Source organism: Callospermophilus lateralis, chromosome 2, assembly GCF_048772815.1.
Source record: "Callospermophilus lateralis isolate mCalLat2 chromosome 2, mCalLat2.hap1, whole genome shotgun sequence".
NCBI lineage: Eukaryota > Metazoa > Chordata > Mammalia > Rodentia > Sciuridae > Callospermophilus > Callospermophilus lateralis.
In genome coordinates this window covers 50934578-50955087 of record NC_135306.1, presented here as the reverse complement: position 1 = coordinate 50955087, position 20510 = coordinate 50934578, and positions in this window count along the sequence as shown.

The window sequence follows — 20510 nt, the reverse complement described above, 5'->3', positions numbered from 1 at the left end:
CAGTGCTATAAGCTAGAAAAAAAGGATATTTTCCCTCCATTAGGGAAACAGTGACATACCCATGACATACCCATGCTATGAAAGATTGCATGCAGCTTTATAAAAAGCATGTTATATTTATGCTGGTCAACTTGGAGAGGTGTCGGTGATGTAGTGATAAGGGAGAAAACAAAGTTTCAGGACAATATTTACAGTACCATCTTATTTTCTAAAAAAAAATCAAAACCTGAAATCTCACCTATGTCTGTCTGTCTGTCTGTCTCTCTGTGTAAAACTCTCTGGGTGTAGAGACAGCAGTGGAAGGGTAAACAGGGGCTCTTCATTCACAATGGAACACCAGAGAGAGGGAATAAGAGAGACTGGCAGTAGAGACTCACTTCTCCTTTATACATCTTTTGATGTTTTTACTGGTAAAAATGACTATGTATTAGTTTAGTAATAAAAATAACACTAAGAATATAAAATAAACTGTCTAGTTCTATCAAGGAAGTATAAAAAGCTAAGCTTGTATTTCTTAAAGTCCAACAGAGACTTTCACTTTCCCTATCATTGTAGGAACGGTCATTGATTACTTCCTAAGTCCCAAGAGCACAAGTGGCTTACAGAACACAAAACAACTCCAAGTGTATTGTGAGTGATCTTGGTTTTATATTTCTTGTTACTCTGTGGGCAGAATCGGAAGAAAATGCCCAATTCCATAGGCTGTCCATCTCGCCTGTAGTTAGTCCTCTAATCTTCTCAACATGTATTCTATTGGCCTTTGTTTCCAGTCAGAACTACTTTGTAGGGTTTTCATTTTAACCCGACTTTACATTTTTTTTTTTTTAAAAAAAGCTACTTGTTCAGAGCATCCCCCAAATTTTCAGCGATCTCCTTGGAAATATCAGTTCCACCAGAATCTCCCCTTCAAGCAGACTCTTAGGGAAAGGATTGAGCTGTTGTTATAAGGTGGTAAAATGAGACAAGCCCCAGGAGTGCATGGAGGCTCCCCGTTTTTCTGGAGAGGAGTTGAGACACTACTTTTCAAACACATTACCATTTTCATCTTGAGTCCCTGACAACAAATTTATATGCCATATGACCCATCGATAACCTTCCAAAGTACTCTATGTATGGTATCACTTGATTGGAAGGCAGAATATTCCTAAAATGATTAAAAGTATAAGCTCTGGAGTTTTAGACTCTCAATAGGTTTGAATCTCTCCTGAAGCATCTTGTAGCTGTGTGGCCTCACACTAGATCCCTGCCCCCAGGAAGCTGGAGAAGATAATAATGCCTATCTCATTGAATTGTTATGAGATAATCTCTATGCATTCTTAATGGGCAGTGTGTTAGCTATCAGTCTTTGACTGGCTAACACTTAGAGGTAGTCACCTGTTTTTTTTTTTTTTTTTTACTATTATCTTAAACAGCCATATTTGGAACCATCGTCAGCCCTGGTTAATAGACTTTACAATAAGAAGAAAAGTGCAGGAAGAAGGGAATTGTGAGAGCAGCATTTTACAATCATTAAAATAAAACTCACTTGGTACATGTAGTGTTTGTCACCTTGTAGCAAAAAGGGGAAATCTGATCTATTTTTCTAATTTATTCTTTGAAAATTTAAATACCATACATAAAAAGCTAAATTTACAATATTGTCTACAGTGAGAAGTAAATTATACAGCTCCCGGTATTCTGACATCAAGGACCCAGATTTTTAAAGCCAACTTACCTGCATCTGATAATCTATAGGTGTGTGTGGTTTCTGCATTCACAGTATAACCTTTCTGTTTTTCAAGTGATGTTGATAGATCTTTACTGCAATAATACATATTGTTAAAATGTTTGAGCATTCAGTTAGCCAACTTGTACTCAGTTTTCCTTTTAACAAATCTTTATACTGTTTGAAATTTTGTTCAGCATAATAACATCAACAAATCCATGCTTTTGTTGTTTTGTGTTCTGTCAGTCTAGGTAGGAATACTGTAGGGTCCTATTTGCACATTTGTGGGCTGTAACTGGACCCAGCGAGCACTAGGGGGCACTGCTACATTCTTTGCCCTCCAGAAGGGATGTCAGAGTTCACTTAGCATCTCTGAACTTAAAAAGCATGATGTGCTGTGCGTATGCACATACTTAGAAAAAAAAAAGAATGAGTCTTTGAGAGTAAAAACAGATGAAACTCTCAGCAGGTTTCACATGTCAGTACTTAATTTCTGCAGAGTCAGAAAGAAGGCTTTGTTTTTTAGGCTGTACTCCTGTGACCAACTACTTATGTTAACTTCTACTCCTAGAAAAGCTTTGAGCATTTCTGTGAATCCCCAGTGCATTTAGCATTTCCTATGTAATAAGAAATAGGCCTTTTGCATTACAGGATATGTATGAATAAAGGTGTGAAATATGAACCAATCATAAATACAGTGGTTTCCTCTCTAAAGGAAATATCTGTGTTTGCAAATCCAGAGACAGGTGAAAATGAGCACTTTGTCTTTTCATATGCTGTTATTAAATCTTATTTATTTGGATGCAGTTCATGGTTCTGTCTAAATCCCCCTCTCTGACGACTCCCTCCCCTGCTGCCTCTTTCCTGATCTTCAGAAGACCCTTGGTTAGCCGTCCATCTACTCTGTCTGTCAGAAGGCCCCTGGAGTCTTTTTGACTGCATAACTGAGAAGCAGAGATTATAATCTGTTTCTAAATCTGCTTGTGGTCTTGTTTTTTAGATGCCACTGACTTCTGCCCCATCAAAGGGCCCTGTTTTTGATTTTTCACGTCTGGATAATAAACATTTTCTTTGGCTCTCTTCCTTGTTCCTTATTTTAAAATGTCCTTCCAACAAAAACATATTATTTCTCTTGCTTTTATCATGAGATTTCATTTCTTAAAATCTCCTGAGTGATCCTATGCTTCTCTGAATAAGTTTACATTCTGAACCTTTAAATGGAAGGTTCCCATCCCCAGTTTCCATGATACCTTAAAGATGACCACAAAGTTACCTTCATGTGTGTGTGTGTTGTGTGTGTCTGTGTGCATGTGTGCATGCATGTGCTAGAGCAAGAGGGCAACGGGCATTGTGTGGGCAAGGAGGTTTAACTAGGCATGAGGTGTTTAGTGAAGATGGAAGATGGTATACAGTAACAGGTTGGTTGTATTAAGGAGCAACTTGGACTCTGGATCTCCTCTAGACAGGATTTCCAGAGTTCTTTACATAGAACATGGATATAGTAGAGGATGCAGAGTGGAAGATCTAATGGGCCCCAAAGTTGGAGGATATTGTTATTATTTAAGGGCTTGCAGTATTTTGTTGTGAACCTTCTCTGTTAACACAGTATTCTTGGTGTTGGGTGGTGATATGAAAAGAGATGAGTATAGAAATTAATAGAACATGGTCCCTGCCTTCAAAGGAGTCAATGGTCTAGTGGGGAAGACAGGGAGTCCACACTGTAGAAGGAGAGAGACAGGGAGGCTTAAGAACTAATTCTGGAAGCAACTAGCCTCAGGCAGTTGTCCTTCTAGCCCCAGGATTCATTGCTTCCACGTGGGCCAGATGAGCCAGCAGTGTTGCCCAGCAACAGTAGTAATATACAGCCGGGGTGCTGGGATGGTGACATCCCCCTGTCAGCACAGCCTATTCTCTGGGAATGTTTTCTTTGATTCATTCTCCCAAGAAATTTCATTAAAGCATGTTCAAAGTAAAAGATCTAAACACCCACTGACTTCGACCCCTCTTCCGCTCTTGGGCTTTATCTGCTAGCAGAGTGCCTGAGATGGCTGTACCCTGCCTCAAGCTCACTTACACATTTCATGAGCCTGTACTTTTTGTTCATTAAAAAATAAACATAAAATAAAATAAAATCACTTCCTGATATTTGCATCTTATTTTAAATGCTTGCACAAAACATGCTTGACTCACGGACAGGTAGAAGGTTGGCTACATGATGGATAGGTATAAATTAAATATAATAAAATCAATGAAAAAAAAGTAAGGTGTCAGGTATAGTGATATCAACTATATAATTGTTTCAGCTTTTTTGAATATTTGAAACTTAACAATGTCTTAGAAAAACAAACAGAATAATTCATTTATCAAGAGTTCCTTGGAATAGACTGAAGGAGATTAAAAAAAGATAACACAAAGGCAAGGAGCTCCACAAAAGCAAAAACAAAAAAGGCCTCATTTTAAAAATAGGCAATTGACTTCAATAGACCTTTTTACAAAGAAGATATAAAAATAGCCAGTAAGTGCATGCAAGAAATTACTAGTCATTAGGGAAATGCACATAAACACCAATGAGATATCATTTCACACCCACCAGAATGACTATTTTCCAAAATAGTAATAGTAATTATAGCAGCATTAATATAAAAAAAATAGTGTATTGGTGAGGACAGGGAGAAATTGGAACCTTCACGCATTGTTGGTGGGAATGTAAAATGGTGCCTCACTATGGAAAACATGTTAGTAGATTCTCAAAAAGATAAGCACAGAATTACCAATATTGTTTTGAAAAACGAGGTCCCAGAGTATGAGAACCAGATGACAAAGGTGGAAAATGCTTTGAGACTGAAGATAGAGGTAGATAGGTCCAGGATTGCACAAAGAGTAATGTATTGGGAACTTGGAGACAGGTATAAGTCTTGTGTAGCAGAAAGATGAGAGGATCCCAGCACCCTAGGCAGGAGGAAGGGGTTCATATGCTAACAGACAAGGTGGTCCACAACCCACAGAATGCATCTGGTCTTTCTCAAAATCTGTTAATATGTCCAATATCAAGTAAGAAACTGTCCAGGTACTAGTGGCCAGTATAACACATTCTATTGATTACCCTAAAAACTTTGTTTGTTCTTTAGATCTGGGGATGCCTGCCATGGCCACCTAGTAGAGTAGCAGGAACAACCCAAATGGCTGTAGTCATGTCAAGCTGAGTCCCTATACATGTGATCTAAGTGTTCTCGTTCTAGGTATATATTCAAAAGAATTGAAATCGGGGATTCACAGAGACACTTGTATACCCATGTTCATAGTACATGTTTGGGATGATGAAAAATTTCTGGAAGTGGATCTTGGCAATGCACCCATTTTGAATGAATGTACTTAGTGCAGCTGAACTGTATACTTAAAAATAGTTAAAACGGTAAATTTTGTTTTCTATATTTATAACAATAACTGTGAAAAAAAAATAAAGGAAAAGGCAAGGTAGCATGCTCTGTAAAAGAGGTAAGTGAGGAATTATCTGAACGAGGAAGAACATAAGCTGGAGCCAACAGATGGATACAGGAAGCAGGTGGGTCCTGAGCCAGGTGGTGATACAAGAGGAGCAAGCTGGGCAATGCAGGGAGACCACTGACAAATAAGCCTTCCTTTCTGCAGCTGTTGGTATTCTCTACTTTTCCTTCCTTGACCCATCTTTGCCGCTTGCCATTCTGTTTTAAAGGAGCAAGTTCTGCTAGTGAAGACAAAAACAGTCCTGTGTGGCCTGGATCCCCACGTACATGACACCAGGGCCATCAGAATCCTCTGCCACATAAAGTCTTTCCCTGGCTCTCGGATTCTTCGAAAAGCTCTTCAGTGTGTTTGGATGGCTCTTTCCAATAAACCAGCAAAACCTACAAATCCATCTGGGTCAGCCATCCCCACCCCAGGTGTCTCTTATCTTTCTCCTCCCCTTCGTAATCAGACATGTTTATTTGCTACCTTCATGCCCTTAATGTTTATTCAGTCCTTACCCTAATCTGGCTTCTTTCCTGATTGTCAAACAAAATGACTGTTGCCCAACTCATCAATGACGGTCATCTCACCAAGGCCATGGAACAGCTCTTGGTGCTTACCTTATCAGAACTGCCAGGATCATTCAACACAATTGATGATCCCCTTCTTGAAATAGTCTCTGTCCTTGGCTTCCATTAAGATTTCTTATTTTCATTCTGGGTCTTGACTGTTGGCTTCTGCATGTTTCTCCTGGCTCAATATTACATGCTATTTCCTTCTCTCTACATTCATTTCCTGGTTAATCTCATATGCTCACATTTAAAATGCCTTTCATCTGCCTACCAAAGTCACAACCCCAGCCCTAACCATGCTTAGGAATATAAGGTTCATAGAGCCAAACTGCCTACTACCCATCCCTTTTTAAAATTCCTTATCCAGCATCTCAAGCTCAATGCACTAACATAATGCAGCTTACAAGCCTGTGAGTGAGAACAGTCCACCCTCATTCCCAATGCCCAAATCATTCCCCATGATACTGCCTTTGACTCACTTGGTTTCTGCCACAAGGCCCTTTCTGTTCCTCAAATGTGCCAAATGGATCTAATAGCACCTAACCTACATGATTTCATAAAATAAAGTGAGATACTATGTATGTTGCAGTTGTTATGATTCTTGTACATACTGGTCTCAGATGAAGAGGCAAGGAGAACAATTAGCTTATATAAAAATTCATGACTAAAGTTGTTTTCTTGTCACCCAGAGAGTATGATATTTTTGACAATGACTTGGCATTTTTAACTCATTCAAGGAATTGGGAATAATTTGCTGATACTATTCCTCTCTGGAAGTCTTGGAAATTAGTTCTTATCCTTATTTTAACATTGAGAAAACTGAGGCTGGCAGGTAGACCATCAAAGGCACCAGCCCAATTCAGGGCAAAATAGTCACACCATTATGTACTGTGTAGCCTTGGAAAGTGCTCTAATTCCATTTCAGCTTTCCAGTTAGCAGTGTTGGCATTGTGTAGACACCACCAGAGATGCTAAAAATGGTGTCAGGCCAATGAAAGCCCCCTGCTGTGTCTTCTACTCTCTGAAGTAGATTCCTTACTTTCAGGCAGTGCAAAGCAAGAATGTTTCACGTACCAAATCATTTGGCAGTCTTCAATGGCATGAAAAACAACCATTTGTATAGCAAAATATTTTCCAGAGCTGGAAGCCCATAAAGATTATTGCCTTCTTTTTAGTACACAGAAATATTCCACAAACATGACTTTCTCGGCTTTCGGCAGTAGGGCACCCAGAAGGGAGCAGGCTCTCTCCTCCTCCTTTGTGGCATTGTCTACCTGTCGTCAGCCCCTAGGCCAGGAGGTTATGGCATCCTTGATGGTGCCTGCTCTCTGAGACCATCCTCCCACCAATCAGGCTCACTGTTGGCCATTCCAACTTATGGTGGGAGAAAGTCCAACTTGGCAAGGCCGGCCCCTCCCTGCTGATGCAGGAGCCTTGGCATTGTTTTTGCTGCCAGTCTGGTTGCCTCCTTGTTGCCTTTGGAAGCCTGCACTTTCTCTGTGGCTTTTGTGGTCGTTTCCATCCGCCAGTGTGGTCCCTCTCAGAGGCACTAGCGTGCCAGACCAGCCTATTTGAATTGGTGCCAGGCCACTTACTGGGGAGGTAAAGCCAAATCCCATATATTTAAAACTGTAATGCTTTGCTTGTCCACCTAGCTCCTGTCTCCTGAAGTCATTAGTTGTGGTTTTACTTTACTGTTAAAACACTCTTCTTTTTTTCCTTTCTCTCAGCTCTGGCTATTTTCAGCTCTATATATTTAGTAAGTTGTATATAGGTAGATATTCTGCTGTTCTACTTAAATCTCTCTCTCTCTCTCTTTTTTTTCCTTTTCTTCTTCTTTTTGTGTCCGAAGGAAAAAGAATGTGTTTTCTATTAAAGGGGGGAGAAGGAGAGGGAGAAGATAGAGAGACCCAATGTTTGACTAGAATAGAAAGTGAGAGAACAGTGGTGGCCTGTCCAGTAACCCAGGAATGGAGAGAACCCCATTTATATGGCCACAGGACCAAGATCATCCCTCATCTCAAATTTCTCTAGGAAAAATGGCTCTTGGGTTGCTCAAGACAGGGCTTTTGTGCTTCATTTTGCTTGGTGCATTTTAAGAACCTTAGAATAGCATGGGGATCCCTCTGCATCATGCAATATCTAAGGCTTTGCAAAGGTAGTATATGATTGCACAATAGAAAGCGGATAAATAATAACATTTCCATTCCACAGCTGAATTGGGGAAGTTAAGTGATTTTCCTGAAATCCCTCAGGAAGCTTGAGACACATCTAGGAACAAAACATGTGAATTCTAAGTCTCAGACCTTTCAACCATGGACATATCACCCTGTCTCTATTTACTCTACAATTCTGCACATATGTTTTTCAAGTAAATATTTGGTTCTGGGGAGACTTGGGGAGCAGGGACATAGTCCAAACTTTGTCAGTGAAAGGTGCTGGGTTAACAGTGCTGTAGACTCAAGTCTGCCATTTATCAGTCTGTAGCCATACTTTGAATAACTGCCCCTGGTGTAGCCACTGTGGGTCTGCACTGCAGACCTAACAGAACTCATGTTTACCAAGAGCAAAAAGAGAACAATGTAACTGGCCCTCAATTGTATGTGTTTCCTAAAAACACCCTAAATAAAATACAAAATGGAACTTAGAGCCCAGAAAATATACTCTTCAGAGGGTGATGATAAAACAGCTTGCCAATGATGGGCACACATGAAGTCTACCTAAAAAAAAACACGGGTCAACGAGTTTCTTCCATCAAACCTATGGAATTTTTCTTCTGAAAAACTATGAATTTCCCTACCAGCCTTGAAATATGCAAATAAAATATAAATGGGGATTTTGAACATATCAGGATTTATAAAAGATGAGAATATGCCTAAAATGTTACGTGACTGATGTGGGCAAGTAACCTTACATTTCCCTTTAGATGGCTCTTTCTAGATTGAGGGTCACAAATCCAAATACCTTAAGAGCCTGATAAGTAACTTAATAAGAGTATAAGGGAGTAGTGGGCCATATGTTAGGTGTTACAGAGACTGGCAAACTAGGGCACCCATGGTCTTTATACAAAATGCAGTGCCCACAACTTCAACCAATACTGGTCAAGCAGGAATGCAGGCCCAATTTGGTCAGGACATCTGTTTTTTCTTAAGAGAAAATGAAAATATAAGTTTTTGTGTAAAAATCTCCAATATTTAAAAGTTGGAAAGTAATTTTTATTTTAGTATGCAATAGTATGTTGGTCAAAGGAAGCATATTCCACAGATACATTCACTAGATAGGCTGCTAGTGAATCTCTTCTCCTTTTGAGGATGAGATTTATGTGATGAAGTACAGGAGCTTCCTGGGCAAGTTAGCAGAGAATTCCAAGAACCAGGGCAGGGAGATATGATTTGGTATAAGCAAGAGATTCTCATGTGACACCTATAAGTACATTGACTCACAAGTAATGAGTCTATCAAAAATAATTTCAAATAGGAGAAGGGAAAGACACACATGCATGCACACACACACACACACACACACACAAGCTTCTCATTGATGCTTGTGTGTGCAAAAGAGATGCTTTTTCTGATTGATTTATGCAAGTAGGAAAGCAAGAGCCCATATGAAGTGTCCAGGTGATCACAGAGAGAATACTTTCAGAATGGGCACACCTGTCTCGCCCTGAAAGAGCACATCATTTGAGTAGTTAAATAGCAAAATATGAAACTAGAAAGTGAAATAGCCATATCAACATCAGATGAAAAACATCTGATTGATGAATTAGGCTGCCTGAAGATGGTTAAACCAGGGAAAACTAAATACAAGTACTCAACAAATATGCACAGGACTTGTAGCAGCATTTTCTGACAACAGTAAAGTAATTGTCTTTATGTGATGAAAACATTATTAGTATATGCCTAACAGTGATCATAACACTGGTCACTGTTATGATCACTGAAGGCATATGCTAATAATGTGTTCATCACAGCCCCGCCCACAGTGGTGGGCGCACAAGAAGGCTCAGTAAAGAGACCATAATGGAGTGACAGCCTATGTCAGGCTGAAAGGGACACAGATGACTAATGATCCATTAATGTCAAATTTAATGACTAATTCTCAGGGCACAAACCTCTCAAAGGAAGAGGCTTAACATTATTCTAACTCCAATCACCCTTCCCTGGAATTTCATAGTATACCTTTTTCCTTATTTTTTTTCTTTCTGTTCTCATCCCCCCCACCCCTTAATCTAATCCCCTTCCTCCTGCTGCTTCCTCCATGTACTTCCTCAATATTGGTGTCACCTGGCATTGGGGAACCCCTCAGCCCTACTCTCTCTCCAGTGTTCAGCAATCTCATCAGCACCATTGTTTCAGCTCCCATTTATATGTTGATGCCCCCGCATTCCAGTCTGGACTTAAATTCCCAAACCCAATATCCAGTTACTATTATGTGCTGAATCTTGGTGTCCCACTACAGATTTGTATGTTAAAACCCTAACCTCCTGGATGTGGCTGTATTCAGAAAGAGAGTCTCTAAGGAAGTAGCTAAGGTGAAATGAGGTCACAGGGTGAACTCTGACCTTATAAAGGATTGGTTTCTTAATAAGAATTTGCCATGTGAGCATCACAAGCCAGGACTAAGTGTCAGGCACCTACAAGCCAGGAAGGGGGCCCTTACCAGAAATCAAATTTGCTGCAACCTTGACCCCAGAGTTCCAGCTTTCAGAACTGTGAGAAAATGAATACCTGTTGCTTAAGCCACCCACTCTGTGGCATTTGTCAGGGAAACCCAAGTGGATTAACAGTTACCTACTGGACATTTTCACTAGACTAGTCTGTGTGTGTTTCAAATGCAGCCTCTTTAAAGAGAACACTTCAATCACCTACCACCTACCCTGACTTCCTTTGTCTGCTCTGTCTCAAATACAAAGTTCCAGATTCGCTAAAATTTTCAGTGATTTTCAATTTCTCCCCCTTCACTACCTACTCAGTTTGATTTTCACAATTATATTGATTTTATCTTTCCACTGACTTCATATTTCTTGATTTGGGCTCCCCCATCTACATTTTCAGACACTCAGTATTTCTTACTGAGATTTCTCTTAACTGATTGATCCCTAACCTCCACTCTCTTTAGACTCTAATTCATTGTCAAACCTTGTTTCCAGAGTCTTAAATCATCTGATAATATACCACCTCTGATTAAAACACTTCTATTTCTGCCCAATATCTAAATTCTTTGGTTCGGTTTGGGAGAGCCCTCAGCTGTGGAGTGCTGAATTCAGAGGAAGTACTTATCAGGGCGGGAAGGGAGGTCCACAGATGGGACATGGAGGAAAGTCAGGAACATTGCTTCAGAAGGCCCCTTACCAGACTCTGAGGAGGTTGAACCAAGACAGTCCCCGTTTCTATCCCAACAGAAGTGAGGCAGATGACATCAGGAAGCAGGACACCTGGATCCCATGGGAACTTGCCACTTCCAATTTAATGAGAAAGTTTGTTACAGATTATCTCCTGATGATTAATGGACATCCATACCAAAATTGGGCTTACCATATAAATGATGGAAGTAGCTGAAACACCTCTTGGTCTCCTCTTCCCGCCCACCCCACCCCTCTTTCTTTCTCTGTCATCTTTTTCCTTTTCTTAAGTATGTAGACTACCTAGACTTCAGTCCTGGCTTCATCACTGTATGACTTTGGACAAGTGACTTGACCTTGCCAAACTTTGTTTCTCTGTTCAATGGTTATAACAATGGTCTGTTTTAATGATAATAACTTACAAAGTCCTTATAAGGGTTAGGTATAGTAGAGCATTTGGCAGTGTTTGGACCTATAGCAAATTCTGATGTTAATAATAGCCATAGAAACAGTATTTTCTAATAGTCTTAGTAAAAGTGCTGCCGAGGTCATTTTAGAATTCAAAGGCTTAGAGAAGTCAGTTTAAGAAACACTGAACTAATCTCCAGACATACTGACCTCCTCCTGTCCCTTGAATGTACCTTTTCCCTTTCTTTTCCTTCCTCCTGGATGCTCTGCTGCAGGTCTCTGTACATCTTGCTCCCTCAGTTCATTCAGGTATTTACTAAAGAAATACCAACCCTGATCATCTCATCTGAATTGCAGGCTGCCCCTTCCTACCCACCAATGCTTCCCATCTGCCTACCTGATTTATCTCTTCTCTACAGTTCTTGTTACTAGCATACTGTTTATTTTACTTATGCAATAAAAGAGATTTCCATTGTCTCTCTCTCTCCCCTACTATATGAGGCCAGGGACTTTGTTCTATTTTGTTCTTTAGCACTAATAGATTCTATGCAAGTGTTTATTGAATGAATGAATGAATGAATGAATATTTGCCTTAATGATTACTCTGTAAACATGATATGTGAACATTTTAAGTCTAAGATAAGATTTTTTTTGCTATTTATTTTTTTAGAGTTGAAAATAAAATGCTGTTATATTTTTAGAAACACTGAGAAATTTTTGCCAAAATACCTTTTAAAATAATCTGAAATGGAATCTTTTTGCATACATGATATATAATTTTTAAAAATAGAAGGACACTTAAATATTGGGAGAAAAGAAGTTATGGGGAAATAGAATTAAGCTGCAGTTAATTATTATAAACTTTCAGGTAGAACATAGGTCCAGTTGTCTTGCCTGATATATCATAACCATCACCTGAAACAAAGACCTATTCTGTGAGAGTCAGACCTAACTACTGCCAGCAAGGACACTGGAGGCTCAATTCATTTTAGGGTAATATTTTTTAAGTAAAAATGAAATAAGTTAAAAAATAATTTTTAAAATGTAATTTATTAATTAAAAAACATTTACATTGAAAAAGAACATTCTGGCTCACAGCATTATTATTATTTTTAGGCACTGATATCTCAGAAGCATAATTTATAAGGACACAGGAGCCACTGCTATCTGTAAACAGATCCTTGTGTCTTGCCTTTGGCTTATGAAAGATTTTTTCTCATTTGAATTTCTTTGCTCACGTATCTTTTTCACCTAGGTCCACTGTGGTTTGGTGGAAAGAATACTGTAGAAGGGGATGAGTCTTGTCTAGGAGACTATCACCCTAGCAAAGCACAGTGGACCAGAATCTGGCCCTCAGTCCAAAAACACAGCAGTGTTGGGCAATCAAGAATTACTCAATCGGGGGTTGGGGATGTGGCTCAAGTGGTAGCGCGCTCGCCTGGCATGCGTGCGGCCCGGGTTCGATTCTCAGCACCACGTACAAACAAAAGATGTTGTGTCCGCCGATAACTAAAAAATAAATATCAAAAATTTCTCTCTCTCTCTCTCTCCTCTCTCACTCTCTCTTTGAAAAAAAAAAAAAAAGAATTACTCAATCTAGAGAAGCAAATGAGATAGTTAGTTGGTAGATGAAATACAGCTGATTGGGGTTCTTGACAGATTGCCATCATACTTCAAGCCTAGGATCCTTGAGATAACTACTCCTGGGTTCTTGCCATTGCAAATGCACTGAAAAACCAAACTGATTTAAGTAGACAGGTATGGATATGAAAATTGCCAGCCTAAAAGGCAAGTTGAGCCATACTGAATGTGAGAACAAAAAGTTTATTTGAACCAAAACAAGGTTGGCCACTAGGAAAAAGAACAAATTTTAGTTGCCTAGATTGAGTGCTCCTGAAATGGCATCTGAGGGGTTTGGATATTATAGACAAAAAAAGGAGGTGGAGGAGGAGGTGGAAGAGGAGAAGGTGACAATAAACTGGTTGTTACTATTGTGTTAATTCCAGGTAAGAATTACAATAAGAAAAGGCTTTGGGTCATTAATTATGTCTTTATGGGATTATTTCTAACCATCATGGCAGATCAGAATGATCCAGATGATTATAGTCTCAGACCTTATGTCTCCCACTGGGCTGAAGAATTTCATGATCTTGTGTGCCTTTTAAATCCTTTCTCAAAATGGACATCTACTCCTACCTAAAAATGATACTGTGTGAGCTTCTGGTATGGTATGAACAATCACATGAGTGTCAGGCACCCTTTCTATAGATGAGTTCTGGGAAAGCTAAAACCAGAATCAGTAGGGTTTTGTTGTTGTTGTTGTTGCTTTATTTGCCTAGTTTTCACAAATATTTGAAGCCAGAACAAAGGAATCTAGGTGCCTATAAGGAGTTACCCTGGGCTTGCATTGTCTCCATCACCACAATGTTGCTCTCAGTTCAGGGGCTATAGTGATTAACCCTGTGGGTCATGACTGAATAAACATGACTAACTTCTGACTCTTTGAAATTATTCAATTCCTATGCCTCATATCAATGGTTTCCTATCCCTTAAAAATCTTTCCTAGATAGTTGAAATACAGCTGATTGGGGTTCTTGACAGATTGCCATCATACTTCAAGCCTAGGATCCTTGAGATAACTACTCCTGGGTCCTTGCCATTGCAAATGCATGGCTTCTGATCTTATCACCTCCTCACCTGCAGACAATGTACATGGCAGGGATGAGTGTGCTCAAGTGCAGGAAGATCACAGGCCATGGCATCTGACTACTACATTTGAACTGACCTCTGTGTGGAGCACTTTGGGGGCAGGAGCAGCCTACCATGCAAGGTCTTGCTGCCCTCAGTTTATGATGCTCTTTTCTGAAATGAATTAGTGCTATTTTGAATACATGTCTGGACAAGGCCAAGTTAGGTGCAGTGTCATTTGGGGACTATTTTCAGAAGCAATATAGTCAGTCATGCAGTGATTTCTTACCTCATAGTATAGGCATCAGCCAAGCTCAGTTCCAGATGGTATTTAAAGGGTGACATTGAGAGCTTTTATCTTTTATAGTTCTTACAGGTGAGAGAGCTGGTAAATACAAGACCTGAGTCTTGTGAGTATCCAAATTGAATTCAGATTACTTCATACTCAAATTTATCAGAAACACGTTCTCCCCCCGCCCTTGCCACCAGAAGAGAGGACAAATAGCAGGAAATGTAAAATTTGTGCATTACCATGCTTCAGTGCATGGCTTACAGAAATGAACTTGTCATTGTATTAAGTTCCACGAGAGTTCTTAGTAGGATAAGAGGCAGACAATCCATGAAATACAGAAAGGATAGACAAAATTCAACCTATAAATGCTTTAGATATAAAAAACTCAATTCCGAAATCATTTAAAAACAAATCTGTTTAACATTTTTCCTTTCATTTAGAAAAATAGTGAGAAATTAAGTTATAGATTTTAAGTCCTTTGATTTTTCTCAGTCTTTTTGCTAAAAGACTGTTTGCTCTCCTTAAAAAAAAAAAAAAGCTTAATTTCAGAAAAGAAAAGACACTGAGCCCCCAAACCAAGATATTGTCTTATAGCATTTTTGATATATGCATTTCTCCTTGAAAGATTTCTTAAAAACCTTTTTTACTCTGAATTCTAATTCTCACAATCTCACTCATCTCTCTCAAAGTATATTCTGGAACAAATTTTGTCTTTTAAACATTAGATAAAGCAATTTCCAAGTTGCATTTTATAAAATAAATGTGCAAAATTTAAAAATTTGTGTCTTGTGCTGAGAAGTAAAATTCATTTAATTAGGAAAGATATATATGGTTTTTAAATATTAGGAAAATGGAAACTTATTGGTATAACTAGCTGCCCTTTTAGCATAGGCTTTGGAACCTGAATATGTACTCGACATTTGAAATACAATTTACTAGCTGCTTTTGGAGACTTTATTTTGAAATCTTTATTTGTTTTGTTTCCTATCACTATTTTCAAAACAATTTGCAGTTGAGACCCTGGTAATTTTATTGACTACAACAATATAACATGTGAGCAGAATAGCCCTTTTTTTCTGTGTATTAGTCCCCAGATCAGTGACTTCCCCCCTTCCTGCTAGTCTCCTTCCATTTTGATTTAGTAAATTGGTTTTAAATTACAAAATCACAGTAGTGCCACAAAAATACACATGATGAGATTTCAGAATTCCTCTTTCATGTCACTTGGTAAGATATTAGTCATTCAAAAATATTTAGGGAAAGAAGGAGGAGAGGACCTTGACAAGAAAACTATGATACACGTGTGAAGCATTCCTATCCTTGGGCACACAAAGCCTCTATTCATTTCTCCAGGCTCTGGGGAATATGTTCATCCTTTCTTCCAGGAGTGTGGGTTGGCCAGAGAAAAAGAGAGAAGGGCAGTACAATCCGCTCTAAATCATCAAATACCTTTGCAACTGACAGACTGGCTCATTTTCCATGTATATTTTCAAAGAAGAAAAGTTGTTGAAATAGGTTCGTTCTAAATTGCACAGAGTGGTTCTTGTGTTGCTAAAAGCATTTGTTTATTTTTTAAACTAGAAAACAAAGCAATTGGGTCATAGTTCAATGGGTACTTTCTTAGTTTCTTTTTCTTCACAAGATATAGAATTGTATACCAAACTCCTTCAAAAGTGAACATGTATATCTCACTTAGCTAAACTTTCAGTGGCACCTAAAGTCACAAAGGACCCTATAGTGAAAAAGTTGTTCACCTACAAAATTACATGTCTTATAGTTCTAAGATTCTACATAAAGCACTGTATATTTTGCAGCTTGTCTTTATTATCACATAGCTATAGTAGAGGAAAAAAAGATATGTGCTAAATTTTTTTTGGTCAACATTTAACAATAATGATAAATAATCCATGTTTTTACTGAGCAATATTCTATAAATTGAAGTAAAAATGTAATATGCTCAGTAAAATTCAGAGTCTCTTGCTTTAAATTTATATACAGATCTCTTTCTAGCTATACTGTAAAATCCTTGAAGAAGGAAGATACAATTCACTTTATAGTACTCTCAGACATTGGTATACAGTCTCTATGCCATAAATACTCAATAAATATGTCCCAAATGAAGGAATAATATTGCAGAGTTCCTTTTCATTGATATCTTAAGACCTCTATAGGTCCTATAAATTAACTTGGAACTTGAATTCTATGAAAATACCTAAAACGTCAAATAAAAATACCTGACAATTAGATACCAGTAAAAAGTACCAGAGGAAGGATATATAATGGTTTCCTGAGAACAGATAAGTGTGGTCTCTCTATTGACAAATTTGGCAATAGTTTTCAAAACACAGAAACAATTAGAGCATAATCATCTTGGTCACTAGTTGGTTTTGCAAAAATGTCTCCTTTCATTTTACAACTGATCTACTTGAAAACGTGGTGAACCAGAAAGGACCTTTTCCATGGAAAAGAGTATGGACAAGCCCCTTGAAGTTTTGTCTGGGTGATGTTCAAAGCCAAACACTAAACCTTTCCCAGAACTTGAAACAAATGTTAGAGCTACCACAAACCAAACTGGGAAACTCCGAGGAGAGTTTGTTTCCTCTTCATCCTTTATTTTTTTCATTTGTGCATCCCAACTGCTTGTTTAGATTTATCCTGATTTCACATGTATGTGCTGTTAGCTCTGCACAGAGAAATCTCTTGGACCACGACTTTGAAGCAGCAACCTTGTGCAAGGCTATGATCTGGTGTCATTTGTATAAGATTCCTTCCCACAGAGGCTACATGGACTTGGTCTTCAACCATCTGTGCTGCCATAACTAGTAACCATAGACTAGTTACTCTTAATAACAGAAATATTTCTTACGCTTCTGGAGACTGAAAGCTGGTATCTGGATAGGTCCATTTCCTGATGCACACCTGTGTCCTCACATATGGAAGGGACTAGCTAGGTCTCCGGGATCTCTTTGATAAGGAGAAACTTCCATTCATGACATCTTAGACCTCATGATTTAATCACCTCTTAAAAGGTCTCACCTTTTAATTCTATCCCTTATTGGTTATGGTTTTGTTTTTCTCAGATACAGAGGGACACAATATCTTTATTTACTTTTATGTGGTACTGAGGATCGAACCCAGTACCTCACATGTGCAGGGCAGGCGCTCTACCACTGAGCTACAGCCCCAGCCCCTGGTTATGGTTTTACCATATGAATTTGGGAGCAGGGCACAAACATTCAAACCACAGCAGATTTCTAAATGGGACAGTTCAGCTGGGATTCTAAGATCTGTATCCACAAGTATCTTAGTATGTTTCCCTACAGCCAGAAAACCCTCAATGGAAAGTTGAATCTTTCATAAAATCTTTACAAGTTGATAACTGAATAGAATGAATACCATTAAGGAATATGAGTATTAATCTAAGAGCGAATGATTCCTTTTAAAGCTTCATTAACATTTATATCAGAATCTAATCAACCTCTTGCCTTATTGGATATTTTATCCAAAAGTGAAAGATAATTTAGACATAATGGTCTAAAATTTATGTATTTATAGAGGGGTGGAAAGGATAGATGACTGATCACTGTAGTCTTATGTTGAGTTGTCATGGGGGAGGTAGCTTCCCAGTCAGGGACCACATTTTCTGGAAATAGATTGGTTTTAGTCAAAGGAAATATGGATGGAAGCAATCCAAGTCGTGTTGAGAGTGATGAATTGGCAGATGAAGAGGCAGATGCTGCCTTTCCACATCTTTCCTTGTTGTCCTGAATGAGGAAGACTCATTACGGAGGGAATGGGGCCACAGCGTGGAAGGCGTGTTGAGTCTCAGAATGACCACTTTGGATGGGGGGGGGGGAAGGCTGCCAAACCGGACGAATCCACTTTAGTTTGTATTATGAGCAAGAAATAAATGTCTATTGTGTTAAATCCTTGACTTTGGAGGGCTTATCTGTTTTAGCAGTCAGCATCACTTTTAATAAATATAAGAGGTAAACAAAACTGTCCAAACAAAGATCATTGTCATCTGTTATATTTGTTCCTCTTCTATATTTATTTGAAAAGTTCAGGATACAAGGCAGGTTTTGAGAGTCACTCTCAGATTGTAGGTTTTTTTAGACAAAGAAGCTTCCCCTAATGCTGATCCATTCCTCTTCCACCTTCACAGGAAACGGTTTCCTTAGAAACCAGTTAGCCCATTCTAGATACTCATCTCTCTTCACTCTCCCTGTCATCTCCTACCCATTTTTCACATGATTCCACTCTCCTCCATACAGTGTTCACTTACCATTGAAGAGGTTCTTTCTTTCTTTATGCTCATACCAAGTAAAACCTATACCAATATTTGTTCTGCTTCATCTGCTGCCTAGTGAGGGTACTCATCTAATCATTCTGTCTTTAGTGTTTAAATGCATCATTTCTCTAAGTTGAAAATGTAACAGAGGGAAAGACAAATAAGAATTTTAAAAATATGTGGTAGTAGGATACTAGAAAGAGACATACTTCTTCTTTTGTCTGTAGGAAGAGGATTGTGGGTGAGGGGTGGGAATTTACAACACTTGTTATACCTCACTGTAATATGGACACTCATAGTAGAACACTTTTAGTAGTATTCTGGGATATGGCAATCTCTTAGTTTTCTACTTACTCATAAGAATTAAGACTTTTATTTGTAAGGAGAAAAATGGAAAATTGGTCAGGATCAGTATGGGTATCTCTAGTAATTTTGACTACGCAGGCCTCCTGGTTACTGTGATCTTCCACTTTGAGAATATATTTCCAAATAATTTAGTTATTGGCATTATTCTTATTCTACTGGTGAAAGGGTCAAATGCGGAAACATTAGGATGGCAGGTTTTAAACATTGATCTCACCTGAAAGTTGGAACCAAAATCAGTCTACTCACAGTGCCCATTCAGTTCCTTGGATATGACATAGATTTCAGTAGACAAGACGGAATATAAAGGCTCCACATCCTGTTACCTAATTCTGAATGACCAGTCCTCAGCCCTCCACTGTTGGGTATCAAATGTCTACATTTATTCTACCAGATCTTAATCATAGTCAACTAAGTGGACAGACCCTTAGAGATTTTTACATGCACTAAATTCAGGAAATTCTCAGGTGTGTTTCATGAAAAACTGTTAAGTCATGCTCTCTGTGTGCATGTAAACAAATTATAATTTGAAAGGACCATTTAACATGTAGGTTTAGGTAATCTGAAGGGTGTGTCCTAGATGAAACTATGGGAAAGAAACAGTTCTTGCAAAAGCAAGAATTCTGAATTCTATTCCACATTATTCAATCCAATCACCTTAGGTTTGTTATGAGAAGATATTTTGAATCATTATTCTTATCTCTCAACATGGTTTATTTGAGGCATTTATAAAAAATATTCTTAATACAAAATACTCTTTCCTCTTACCCATTAAGATTCTGATTAGCATACAGTAATAATGCAGCATCTTTAAGTTGTCCAACTCTTAATAAAGCATAAAATATAGAGTTAAAAGCACACATATGGAGACTGAGCTAATATTTCTTTTCCCCAAATAAGTAAGTTTTTCATCTAGATTCTTTGCAATTACAGAAATTGATTATATCCTCATGGAAAGCTAGTAGTTTAAAAAGAATTCTGTAATGTCTGAGTTATTTAATATACAACAGAAGTAGGTAAAATGAAGAAAAAGGTCTGTACTTGATAAATGAAAAAAAAAGGATTTATTCTGCCAATGTATAGAGCAAACAGTCTGAAAAATTTCAGCACCAAGGTTAATTTTTATTATATAATAAGTACACAAAGACAGTATTGAAAAGATGTGATTTCCAGCCATTCTAAACAACATTGCAAAAACAAAACAAACTAGAATGAAGTGAATTGTTGCAAAGGAAGGAGTCTATCGTGAAAGATAGCAAGGAAATTTAACCACCATTTATTATATCATCCTGTGTACAGTGCTACATTTCAGATTGTGTCAACACTTCCATTATAAGCCTGTACTTTGAGGAATTTGGAAT